Source organism: Jaculus jaculus, chromosome Y, assembly GCF_020740685.1.
Source record: "Jaculus jaculus isolate mJacJac1 chromosome Y, mJacJac1.mat.Y.cur, whole genome shotgun sequence".
NCBI lineage: Eukaryota > Metazoa > Chordata > Mammalia > Rodentia > Dipodidae > Jaculus > Jaculus jaculus.
Genome location: NC_059126.1, coordinates 2,970,385 through 2,984,627, shown reverse-complemented (window position 1 = coordinate 2,984,627; position 14,243 = coordinate 2,970,385). Strand labels below are relative to the sequence as shown.

Below are 14,243 nucleotides of genomic sequence, written 5' to 3'. Positions count from 1 at the left end.
TCGTAAATCAGCCTTAGAAGACAAGGACTTGAAAGTGTACGACCAATCTTCATTGATAAGTCCTCTTACTTAGCTCTGACTAACAGGTGTAGGGACTGCCCTCATTGAGAAATTCCATTCATGGTCTGTGATGAGCAGTTGTGACAATAGAACTAACCTAGAAATAGTTGAGTAAACTTTGATCAGAATGTGAAAGAATGACAATTATTTAGAAACAAGTGTATTTGACCATGGTCTTTGAAAATATACTTCAGATATTCTGATGAGCAAATACAGGAATTACCCCCATTGAGAAATATTCCAGGTAGACTTACCTGTCCAAAAGTGTAAGAATTGCCCTGAAATATAGCCTTAATTATCTCTGTCCACCACATGTATGAATGCCTTCCATAAAACAGCCTTAAGTAGCATTAATACTGTTTGAATGTCAAGGATAAGACAAGTCTTCATTGATAAATAGCCTTACTTTCCTGTTGCCAGCAACTGTAAAGTTGCCTCACTAAGAAATAGACTTAGAGCCCTAGAGGGTGCACACACAGAGTGAGCAGGGCAAATGTTCCTGTTTGCCAGATCCCCCCACTTCTCTGGTAAGAATAGGTCCCTCCGTGGCTGTCTGGGGCCTGCTTGGATCCTGCACACATGCCGCTGAAGAATATTCCTTGCTCCACCCTCCTGATTGACGGACCCTGGTGTCCACAATTTCAGGATACCACTGCCAGATGGTGTGCACATAGAGTATATAGACATCAGGAGATAAAGGACCCCTCACACTTCAGCCTAGAAGCAGCTGAAATTACAGAGTAACTGTGGTCATGAGCAATTGCACTGCTTCCATGCTGAACCTGATAATCACCACTAGGGTGTAGAAGACAGACTCTGAGGATACTCAACATCTACCAAAGCAAATATCCAGAGGCTCCTAAGTACTCACCACTGAAGTAGACTTAAAATTCACCCACCATGGGTCAAAAATTTTGCAGAAGAGCGCCAAAAAGATTTGAAGATGCACAGATTGAGACATCATGCCCAGAGAAACTCTCTCCCCAGAGAAAAACTGACAGCTGCTCCCAAAATGCATAAACCACAACCCCATGAGGCATACCTGCAACCCCACACAGGAGTGTCCCCAATGGAATGTGGGAAGAGACAAAGGAAAACAGGGTACCAACATATGATGGATCCATATGAACTATGTTGGTGTTGTTAATAATAATAATAAATATTAAAAATTAAGATATTTGTATTCCTGTGGAAAACCAAGCTGTATCTGAAACACAGAGAGTGTGGGTATTATGTATTAAATATATAAATTTATATATGCAGGCAAAATATGCTAACAGTTATGGAGACACATTCATTAATTGTTAATAACAAAATTAAATCACCCAATTTGAGTATGATTTAAGTCCTACAATAACAAATACATACACACTGCTTTTGTGAAAAGTATTCACCTATCATTTGGGCCACTTAGGGCCTCTTATCATATGTACATAGAAATTGTAAGGCACATAGACAGTACAGAATCTGGCATTTTATCTCCTTTGCTTGTGTTACCTGATCACCTCTGTATATAAGCACATTGGAGCAGAAACATAAGGTGCTATTAAATCTGTACTTGCTTTGTATTCTAAGTTCAGCCAAGGCTCTCATTCCCCATGTGAGGTTAAGGCTTTACACCAGAGCAGAAACAAACATGACCTGATTGCCAATTTATTTCACCAGAAATACAGATAACATTTTCTGTTATTAACATAATTATGAAAAATAAAGAATGATAATTCCTTCCCTGTCACATTCCCCATTACAATTCCCCTCTCTGTCATATTCACTCACCTGCTCAAATAGTCTTTTATTTTGATGTCATCATCATTTCCTCCTATTATGATTGTCTTGCATAGGTAGTGCCAGGCACTGCTAGGTCAAGGATATCCAGGTCCTTTTGTGTCTGGAAGAATTCATTTAAAATAGAGGCACTAAGTCACTGGTACAGCCAGAATTGAGGGAGTAGTAACTGCATCACATGCAGACTGAGATTCATTCATTACAGATTTTTTAAAATATCGATTGAAAACAATAAGAAATACAGCTGGGCTAAAGTCATGGTTTTGTGTTACAGGGCCAGGAGCTTCCTTGAAAGCTTAATGGCCTTAATCTAATTCCTCTGCACACATATAAGACAGAAGAACAAAGTCATCCTTGCATCTAGAGGACATTTGCAAGAGAAAGAAGCCCTGGCATATCCTTCTTTCTTTCTCTCTATCTCTTATTCTCTCTCTTCATACATAAGTAACAAAATATTTTTTCAAATTATTTGCATATTGCTATGGAAAGCACGGGTAGCATATACTGTTGTTGAGAAATAGACATTGTAGACTTAGATAAGCACAATTTGAAATTGCTGTTGTTTTCAAATAGTCTTAATTTCCTCTGACCTTCAATTGTTGTAAAGGAACTTCTTGATAAATAGGCTTAGTGCACCTATCCACAACTGAAGAAAATGGCACTCCTTAAGGCATGGCTTGACAAGGCTCTGACCAGCACGTGCAAGAATTGCCCACACTGATAAATAGCCTTTATAACCTCTGATCACCATGTGTAGCAATGGACCTAACTGTCAAAAAGCCTTTCTAGACTTTGATCTGAAAATGGATAATATAACATCTTTGAAAAATAGCCTTCATATTCTGAAAACTAAGACCAGGAATTGCCTTAATGAAAAACATGCTTGGTATTACCTAACTAGCAAGTGTAGGAATTCTCTCATTATGAATCAATCTAAATGTGTGGTGCCATGCAAGGGTAGGAATGGCCATCATTTAAAAATTACTTCATATACTCTGGCTAGCAAGTGTAGAAATTTCACTCATTTGAACTAGCCTTGATACAATCAGACATGCAAGTGTATCAACAAACCTCATTGTGAAAGAGATTTAATACTCTCTGAACATCCACTGGATTAATTGTCCTCATTGAGAAGCAGCCTTAGTAGATTATCACTACTCAGGGTATACACTGTGTTTGTTGAGAAAGACTTTTCATATACAGTTACTAGTAAATGTAGGAATTTTATTATTGAGGAATTGCCTCAGTAGACTCTGACAGGAACATGTAGGAATTGCCTGCATTGAAAAATAGCATTAGATGACCCCAACAGTATGTGTAAGAATTGTACCCATAGAGCAATGTCTTTATTTGAGTCTTTACAGCAAGGGATGGTGAATTGTACCAGATTGCCTGTCTAGGTTTAGCTTTTAAATTTGTTTTACATATATTTAACTTCTTTTTTTATAAGTAACACAAGTAAATGTATAATCCATTATTGGCTCTATGGATGACTGGATTTGTAATGTAGGTATCAAATGTACCCATTGCCTATGGAAGATATAAGGTCTTGTATAAAGCACATAACAAATGAATGACAACTGAGTATAAGAGATGAGAATTTCATTGTTTTAATGCCTGCTAAAATTGATAGACTTTTGTGGGATAAAATGATAGTTGGGGTGTTATATGGGAATAGAATTGAACACATATATGTTCAGTCTTGAATTTTAATGAAAAGTTATAAAAGATCATGTACTATAGAAGCATTGTATTTGGGTGCATACCTGGTACCTCATCACGCATTTTATAATATAGTTCATCATGGCTTGTGTTGCTGTTTTTATACAATCACATAGGGATTCTGCTTGTTCACTCATGTGCAAGAAGCGAAATTTACTGCTCACCCTAAGCTTCCCTTTGGAGCAATCCTGTTAGAAATATAAATGTCAAACACAGTTCCACACTGTTTGGCATATCAGGATGGACTGAGAAAAATGTCAATTTTCAGGATGACCGATGAGTTCATCACACATGATTTAAACAGATAAATGTTGTCATGTATAAGTTGAGGTTTTTCATGGGGGGAAAAATGTATTGTGAGGATTTAGTTATTGGCAGAGAGTAACTCTTCTGACCTTAATCATATCCACCCCAAAATTAGTAGCTGGAAACAACCTATTTATGAAAGAACAAAGAAATTGGTGAAAACAATTAATACATAGACAACGCAATACTACTCAGACATAAAAGCATAATACTACCCTGTCAAAATTGATAAAAGCAATAACTCTGTGCCTCATTTCTGAATCAGGATTACACTGTTACCATAAAGACCTTCATTTGTATAATTTTTAAAAATTTTTAAATTTAATTTATTAGTTTTCTTTTCAGTAAATACAGGTAGTTTGGTACCATTATTTAGGCTCATCTGTGATCTACCCCCTCCCATTAGACCCTCCTTGTTAATGAAAATGGGTCGTGCATTGTGGAGTTAGCCCACAGTTATTGGTATGATAAATGTCTTTGCAAATCATGACCCAACATGTGACTCTGACATTCTTTCCACCCCCTCTTCCGCAAAATTTCCCTGAGCCATGTTGGGTTCATTTTTGGTCTGCTTCAGTGCTGAGATGTTGGCGGCCTCTGAGGCTCTGGCTCTCTGATTTGGTACGAGTTGATTTTTCTCTGTGTTGGTCTCCTTCCCCTTTGTGCTGGTATCCAGATCACAGGAAAACATCACCCTTGCTTATTTCGCCAATTGTCCTTAGTTTCAGTTGGGCCCCTTTTGAGGTATGTGGGGGCAGCTCTCTCTTTAGGATCTGCATCTATCTGGAAAAGAGAAGCAGATTTTCCAATGGAGAGTAAGTTAGCACCCGGAATATTGAGATAACACTTACTTTTTTGATAGACAGTATGGTAGGTTTAAGCCCTTTTATACCCCGTGATTGATGGTAGCTTGGTATTGTGGAGTGGGCTTGTGTTTGGGTATGGTTCTGACTTGTTTCCCAGCTCCAGCTATGGGTCTAGTACCACTGAGTGGATCAGTTAGCCAAATCAAGAGCAATTGGTTCCTCACCATGGCTGTGTGCCGCTATTGCACTTGTGTGGGCATCACGTCAGGTTATTTGTTGCTAATTAGGTTAAACAATATGTTGCTTGGACAGATATTGGTAATTTCCCCCAGTCGCCCATGTAGCACCTTCTGGCACTAGACACGCTGACTGTCTGGGGACTAACTCTCTCCCGGCTTCCAGCCATGTCATTCCATTTTTCGCGTCAGCTGCGTATGGTGTCTTCAGCAATAGGGTCTTACCACTGGCCTTTGGTGGGTTATCATTTGTATAATTTTTTATCCAACTGTATTTGGGAGTGGAATCATACTGTGGGAAGCTCCTGGAGGCAGAACTGTCCCTCTACCTGGGGTCCTTCATGAAGGTGGTTTTCAATTTCACCATGTGATAGCCTTCCATTGGACCTCAGAGGTGTGGAATATGCATTGTGATGATGGTGCCTGGAGAACTATGGAAACCCTGGAATCTAGGTTAGTGTTGTGCAGTGTTATAGTCTTAGCCCTTGGTTATAGTGGAGGACTAGGATGATAGCAGGTTTGGCCAGTTACAATACCTGGAAAGATTCTTGATAACTCCTTGGGGCCCACTACTTCCATGTACACAGAGCCTGATGCCACTGGGAGTGTCTATATTTCATTCTGGTTCCCCACCACGTCCTCATATGAACTTTGATTCCCTCAGTTTTGTCACTGTTCTCCCAGTAACCTGTCTCACACTGCATCAGCATTTAGTATAGTGTCTACTTTCCCCAAGCAGATTCCCCATAAGCGTAATATCTACCCTTCCCATAGAGTGAACATCTTGCCTTACTGAACATGGCACACAGGGAGTTATGGTTCTGTCACACCGGTTTTCTCTCTCCCTCTCTCCCCTTTCGAACTATGGTCTCACTTTAGTCCATTTTGATGTAGAATTCACTAGGTAATCTCAGAATGGCCTCAATGTCAGTGATCCTGCTACCTCCACCTCTTTGCTGTGATTAAAGGTGTTCCTCACCACACGTATCCCACTTCTCTTTTAAGAACAAAGGAGAACCCCAGTGTCATGTGTCAATGTATTCCAAGAAGCTATGCCTCTCTCATAGCTCATTTAATTTCCAGAAAACTGCAGTGTTTAAGTTATATCCTAGTTCAATAACTCAAAGAAGCATTTTGAGACCTAGTTTTTAAATCTCTCAAAATCATGCCAGCCCACGGCCTATCCATACACAACAATTGAAGCTCTGTAGCAGTCACAGTAAATTCTGTGCTCAAATACCACAGTGGACTGAAGTTCTCAACATCCTTCTCTCCATTCTAATGACGGCTGCCATCCTGTCCCTCCAGTACCTCATATCCTCATACTTTTCCAAGGCCATACCAAATCCCTTGCTGCCCTCATGAAACTGAGTAACCACACCAGCAATCATCTAATGCCAAAGGGAAGCTCAAGACCCAACCCAGATTCTGCCCATGTTCTCAGAACTCCTGATTCCCTGTCTTCCATTCTCCTCCATTATATAACAGAGTATAAAAGGACTTTTTGTTCTTAAAACATTTCTTATAGATGGTGCACCTTCAGGTGTATAATGTCAATTTTCCAGTTCAGTTCTGCAATCACTTATTACTAATCTCATTATCAAAATAAAGCAATGCCAAACGCAGACACAAACCACCTTGAATCAGGATGTGCAAAAAAGAAAGAAAGTTATAGAAAGGAAGAGAAAAGAGAGAAAGAAAGAAAAAAAACTTTCAGAGTCTTGTGATTACCAATTGGATCCTTTCACATCCTGCAGATATGGACTTTATCTACAGCATCCTACCACATCTCTGCAGAGTGAGAGAGCTGCCCTGAGCTTCTCAGGAAGAGAGGAGACCGATATTAAGACCATGAAGATTCCATTGCTAGCTGTGGCTCTCTGCTGCTTGGTGTGTGCTGAGAAGAAACCTCTGAAGGCACTGTGGCTACCATGAACTGACAGAGGGCAGGTGATCATGATCTCAGGTTAATGTCCCTTCTACAAGGGCATGAATCTGATTCAATAGGGCTCACCATTCTGCCTGTGTTTTCATAGTCCAGTAATGATTCTCTTAATATTATTAAATTAGTTTTTACTTGATATGAAGGTGTTAAGCATAAAATACTTTTTCTACATAGCAGATTCCAGGTCAGCCTGGAATAGACTGAGCCCTATTAAAAAAAAGAATTGTCAGAGATTATATCTTAGAAATCATGTAAAATTTATGCTCCAAATGTGATTCTTTCCATATTTTATTTTGGTAAGATTTTCTATAACTTTCCATGGAATACCTTGCTCTTTTCATTTTTAATTTATTTTTATTAATTAGTTTGTATTCAGCAAATACAGTCAGTTTGGTACCATTATTAGGCTCATCCATGACCTACCCCTTCCCCATTGGCCCCTCCTTGTTGAATTTCCCTGACCCATGTTGGGTTCATTTTTGGTCTGCTTCAGTGCTGAGGTGTTGGGGGCCTCTGAGGCTCTGGCTCTCTGATTTGGTAGGAGTTGATTTTTCTGTGTTGGTCTCCTTTTCCCTTTTGCTGATATCTGGTTCATCAGGAAAACAGCACCCTTGTTTGTTTCGCGAATTTTCCTTACATTCAGCCAGGGCCCTTTTGAGGTATGATGGGTGGCTCTCTTCTTAGGATCTGCATCTATCTGGAAAAGAGACGCAGATTCTCCAAGGGAGAGTAAGTTAGCACCACTTTTAAAATGATACCATAGAATGGATGAGCACTCATAAATAGAGTTGATTTTCCTTAAATTCATTTATCGTGTCCTAACACAGTTTTAGTATTTCAAGAAGACTGTGAATAGATAATGAAATAAAATATTAAGTAAAAATTCATGCACAACTTAAAATAAATACCTAATGTTAATCATTATGATTGGCCAAAAAATTACATACATATCCATAAGCTGCAAATATTGCAGTATATCCCTGGGACTTAACCATAGTTTCAAGAGAAATTATGAAGATCTGCATGAATTTGAAACTACATCTCCACCCACAAGGATTTGATGCTAATATTTTTATGAGTAAAATCAGCTGCCATGGTCACAATAGATATTGATGAGAAAAGTTAAAGGAATGGCTGATGCTTCTAATTGAACATTTTATTTTAGTTTTCAGAGAAATATCGCACGGTGTCCATAGCTTCACACAGGTTAATCAGCATAATAGGAATGGCCTGTTGAGGATTTATGTATGTGAGTTTTGGAATTTTATGATGATTATAAAGAAATGTTCATTACTTTTGATTTGAGGTAAGCAAGACTTTTCTTGTGTGCAAGAAACAAAATGTGGCATTCTGGCTGCGACAAAGGTAGCAAATTTCTGGTGGGACACAGAGAACTTCTATGAAAAATTGAGTTGCTGCCCATTCTTGAGAGAACCATAAGGTGTTTGCTCATGCTACATTCCCATCCCTACCAGAAGACCCAGTGGCTTTGGTTGGGAGTTTTTCAATACTTAGCAGATAAAGTGTACTATTTTCTTTTCCAAACTTAATCCATGACTTTGCAAATGACTTCGCATTCTTGAAGCTCTTGCCTAACACTCTCTGGTAGTGTGATAACAGGCATATGCCACCACATGCAATTGGATTGGATAAGTCATGCTTTAATTTTCTGCTAAAATTCTTTAGTGTCATAAATTCTGGGTTACTTTCATAGACCTTACAATCAGGTACATATATGTGAATTTATTCACAATTTGTTAGCAGAATTATTTATATCTGTCTTTTAGCAAGTCCAGTGTGAAAAGTAAACACTCCATCTCCAAGAACTTCCTCCAACACCCAAATTAATCACGTGCTTAAATATGAAGGACATTAGAAGCAAGGAAACTACACCTCACCATTGCATGGCACACACTTACCTAATAATGACCTTCTATGAAGTGAGTGAAATTGTTAATCTGTTCATGACAGTAGGGACAGTGTCTTTCTGCAAAAACATTAACTCTAGAAATAAGAAAATTTCCCCAACTATTTTTGATTACATAGAAATTTGAAAGATACCAGGAATCTGACCTCTTTGCTTCCCAATTCGAAAAATCTATAAGTTGTGGAGATGGTTCTGTGGATAAATTTATTTAACTCTCAAGCATGAGGAGCTTAGTTTAGCTTGTTAGAATATAAATATCCAGTTGTGTTAGCATAGTTCTGAAAGCCCATGTTAGGGAAACTGAGAAAGGTTGACTACAAAGACTTGCCTATGATTTACCTGGAAGGTTCAGTGAGATCCAGGTTCAGCAAGAAAAACTCAGCAGACTGTAGTGGATGAGTATAACTAGGAAATTAGAAAAATAAAACATTGTTCTTAATATGAATGGATGGTACTATTTTGTATGAGTTTGCCTACAAGTGAATATGAGGTAAGCCTCTATTTATTATCAAAAATATTGGTTGAGAATGTTGATTTTTAATTTTTTTCTGCCTGTTATAATAAAGTTATATGATTGAAACCCAGGAAGAAAAAAAAAAGTTTCACTTTAAGTTTATTTTCTCACAAATTAGTATGTTAGGAAATGTGAAGGAAAGATAGTTAATTAAATTACAGAGAGATAAATAGGTAGATAGAGAAAAAGAGAGACAGAACACAGCAGTAGAATGTTACATATAGAATCAGGGTTGGTAACATGCTATTTTTCACTTTCCTGGCCTGTACATTTCATACATTACAGATCTTAACACTGTGTCCCGAGTACATACATTCAAAATGCAGGAAAAATTGCAAACAAAAAACGTTTCACCAAAGACATATTATCATTTTCTGAATAAATCCATAAAGACGTAGAAATAGTTCTGGCAGACAGAAAACTAAAGTGTGAATTTACAGATGTCAACATTGCAGTCTCGGGCTGGGGAAATGGCTTAGTGGTTAAGGCATTTGCGTGTGAAACCTAAGGACCACAGTTTGTTTCCCCAGGACCCGTCTAAGTCAGATGCACAAGGGGGCACTTGTGTCTAGAGTTCATTTGCAGTGGTTGGAGGCCCTGGCATGCCTATTCTCTCTTTCTCTCTATCTGCTTCTTCCTGTCTCCGGAAGAAACAAATAAATAATACATCAAAAAAATTCCAGTGTGATCCTCAGCATGAGGAGTGTGGCTGTCATTCCCCAATGCACCTCCACCTGGAATCCAATGTATGAGGCAAGGTTTGGCTGTCTCCATTAAAAGGCAAGGCTTCAGGCCATATTGGGATACAGACACTCCTCTCTGCTAGATGTGTTTCACAATCTGCTCCCCCAAAGTTAACTGTGCTGACACAGACTCAAATGTTCAGAATAATTGCATAAGAATTCTGTCAAGTAAATGAAGACAATGCATAGGGCAATCAGAGCGAGTTTTGCTCTCAGCATATGAACTGTGTATAATTCTCTTTTACTCATTCAGTAGTATGTTGTATATTTTGGATGCCTAATGTATTTCTTGTAATTTCCCTATAGGCAAGATGGAGAGTGCCACTGATACAGACTCAAAGCACTGAATTTAAATATATCTATTTAGCAATTTTAGTGAGTATCAGATCTTCTTGGGTGACTATGTAAAACCAACTCTAGAGTGCCTTCAGCCTCATGGCCATGTTGTTTACTATCTCTTGCTCTGAGCCAGTGTTGAACAGAAGCATCTTACCACATGAGAATTTTATTGTTTCTCACACTTCCAGGTGATCCATTTCAAATATGGCCAAAATCAGAAGAGGTTATTGTTTTTAATGCCACTGACTTGTGGACTTCCATGACCCATATCGTACCTCCCCAAGAGTCTGGTTCCATCATCTTGGTGGGGATTACAGAAGTAGGTATAATGGGTTTCAAAGATCTGCTGGTATTGTCTTTTCATATAAGCCAAGATGCTCACCTATAATCTTACACAGACCATTACACCACTTGACATTCTTAAAACATTCTGTGCAAAGAAATGAGGAACATAACACATTCAAAATGTAAAATGGTGTCTAGCTCTAAATTTCACATGAATGGATTTCTGAGGTCAACAAAAATTTCTGCTACTTGTTATGAATTCTACTTGTAAAATGCTCTGAAAAAGTGGATTATATTTTGCCTCTGGAGTTTGGAAAAACCCTTTTCTCACATGGTTCTCATTGTGGGATTACCCAATTGTTGCATGGCCAAAAGGCATAGACATTTACTTTCAGATGTAGGAAACATATTAGAACCTGTTGACATCAACTGTGACCTTACAAATTTTAGTTTACAATGAATATTGGCAATTATTCTTTAAGTAATATAGAATTTAAATAGTGACATTGGTGTGTTCCCACTCTACCATAGTGGATAAAAACACAAATGACATAAAAACTAACACTGTTTTCACTCACAGTTGTAAAAGCAAGGCAAAGTCCTCCTAATGCAAACTCATACAGAGACCCCAGGATTTATGATTTACATCACATTGTAAGGTTGTCCTATGGGATTTGATGTGATCAATACATGACAGTTTATGTCCTCCATGATTTCAAGCTGTTGCATGTTCTTGATTACAATTTGTGGGAAATCCATGGACTGATGAAATGACTGCAATTTTATTCAGTATTGACAATGTACCCATAGGTACTTTGATCATTCATATAAAATGTCAGTATTTAGAGTTAATATTGTCCAACAAAATTCTCTCTAACTGTTTCCTTCTCAATATTTCATTCTGAAATGAATTAATGTATGAATGAATGAATGAATCAATCAATCAATTTTTTGGAGAAGTGTTTTGAAATAGGGGCTGATCTTGAATTCACTATGTACTCTCAGTACAGCCTTTAATTCACAACAGTCCTCCCATTTCTTCCTCCTGAGTGTTGGAATTAAAGGCATGCACTACCATGCCAAGCCTAATAAATAAATATTTTAAAATAAGTAAATAAATATTTTAAAATAGAGCTGGTGAGATGGATCAAAGGTTAAGGAACTTCAAAGCCCAAGGACCAAAGTTTAATTACTCAGTGCCCACTCAAAGCCAGATTCAGAGTGTATGGGGTACATCTGGAGCTCATTTGCAATGGTTGGAAGACCTAGCTTGACCATTCTCAACCACCCCCTCTCTCTCTCACTCTCTCTCCTTTCATCCCTCTCTCTACCTCTTTAACCCACTCTGCTAAAATATATAAATAAATATATTTTTAAGTATCCACTATCTAGCCATAGTTTTTCAAGTTTGGGTCATTAGTTAATGCAGTTCCAGTATAGGTTTTTTAAGGCAAACCAACAAAATGGCCACATATTCCTTTTCTGGATATATCTACTATGTTTTTATCAAAGCTTAATCTGCATATAATTTTTTAAAAAATATTATTATATGAAGACTATGTTCTACCCAGACCCTTATTAAGTGACTAATGTAGTTAATCTATTCCAGTAAGGTCATCCCAACTTTCATTCATATCACTGTTGTTCTTAGGCTCGCAGCAATTAAGATTTTTATTTATTTTTAAATTTATTTACTCAAGAGGGAAAGATAATATGGCAACTCCAGCATCTCTAGTCACTCCAAAGAAACTCCAGATGCATGCACCAATTTCTACACCTCTCTGATGAGGGTACTGGGGAATAGAACCTGAGTACTCAGGTCTCAAAGGCAAATGTGTTAACCACTAAGCCATCTCTTCTGCCCATTAGTTAGATTTTAAATGACCTTAATTTGAATGTGATGCAACCAAATAATTGCTCATGTGTCTGGAATTAACCACCTGGACTTAAAATTACCTCAATACATCCTACAATAATTCATCTTTAAAACTTTTGTAAGTAGGATATTTGGTGTATGTTGAATTAAAGACAGTATTTATTTAAGATGAGGTGGTTGAAGTGGTAAATTTACTAAAATTGGAATGATACAGATTAGATTACCATGGCCCCTGTTTAAGATTGGCAAACAAACTCTTGAAGCGGTCCATATTTTACTTAATTTTTTTATTCATTTGAGAGAGAAAGAGGGGAGAGAGAGAGAGAGAGAGGGAGGGAGGGAGAGAGAGAGAGAGAGAATATTAGCATCCCAGGGACTCCAACTACTGCAAAGTCCAGATACATGTGCCAGCTTGTTCATTTGGCCTAAGTGTATCCTAGGAAATCAAACTAAGGTCCTTTGGCTTTGCAGATGAATGTCTTTACCACTAAGCCATCTTTTCTACTCATGTGTTTCACATTTTAAAAAAGAAATAGACATATCAAATTAGCAGAAGATATGGTACTGTTGTCTAATCTTGAAAACATATTTCTTCTCAGTCCCAAAGGTGAATTACTTCTCAGTGGATTTTGTCTCAACCAATTCAATGATATTACATTTTCACTATTTTTATGATCAATATAACCATCAACATGTGTTTTTAGTTTTGTGTAAGTATTCAGTTTTATTCTGTTTGGGGATATTTTGGTATTTTGGAGATGAGTTATGAGATGTGTATGCATTTTTTCATGATCTAACCTGGTATAGGAATGTGTTCACATGTGTCTTAAAACCTTACCATAACTTGAGGTGGGCATTGTGGCACACACCTTTAATCCCAGCACTCTAGAGGCAGAGGTACTGAGTTCTAGGCACCCTGAGACTACATATTGAATTTCAGGTGTGCCTGGACTAGAAAGGATCCTTAAGTTGAAAAACAAACAAAACAAAAAGAAGAGAAAACCTTACCACAACTTTATAAAGCATAGGTAATTCTCTGTTTCATTGGTTACTCTCTGTGTATTTTTGCATCAGTGCCTCTCTGTAACTCATAATTATGTGAATCATGCTGTATACCCCACTTTTGAAACAAAATTATAGCCAGTCTTCTTGTACAGACATCCACATAAAGATTGAAGGATCTCACCCCCAAGTAAGACTCAGAATACTCCACATACATACTTACACACACACACACACACACACACACACACACACACACACGCCATGAATATAACAATGTCCAAAACTCATTCTCACAATGAAGATCAGGAGGATGTGTGAAGTCATGATTGAGCACTGTATGATGGAGGCCTTCAATATTATCACCTAACATAGGAAAGGATGTTGGACTGGGGCTATCTCTACAAGAAAAAAATAGTGGCATCGTTTTATGTTTTCTGATGTGAACATCACATCTCTTCTATAATGGAACTAAATTTTATTCTGTCAAACTTGATGTTAAGTTTTTCACTTTGCATTTTCTTTTGTTTGATGTTGTTCACAAAAAGAGATTCAGAAAATAGGGAGATTTAGGAGGAGGGAGAGCAAGGGGTATAATGCCAGGGAATATTATGTGTATGTGTGGAAATTGACTATAAAACTTTTAGAAACTCTATAGTATAACCCATGGACTATGTGAGCTCTTTAGGTGATTTCC

At 37.8% G+C, this 14,243-nt stretch overlaps 1 pseudogene; it reads left to right on the top strand.

Annotated features, from left to right (window-relative positions):
* The first annotated feature begins 12,721 nt into the window (after positions 1-12,721).
* Positions 12,722-12,821, top strand: LOC123457113 (annotated as a pseudogene).
* Positions 12,822-14,243: the final 1,422 nt, after the last annotated feature.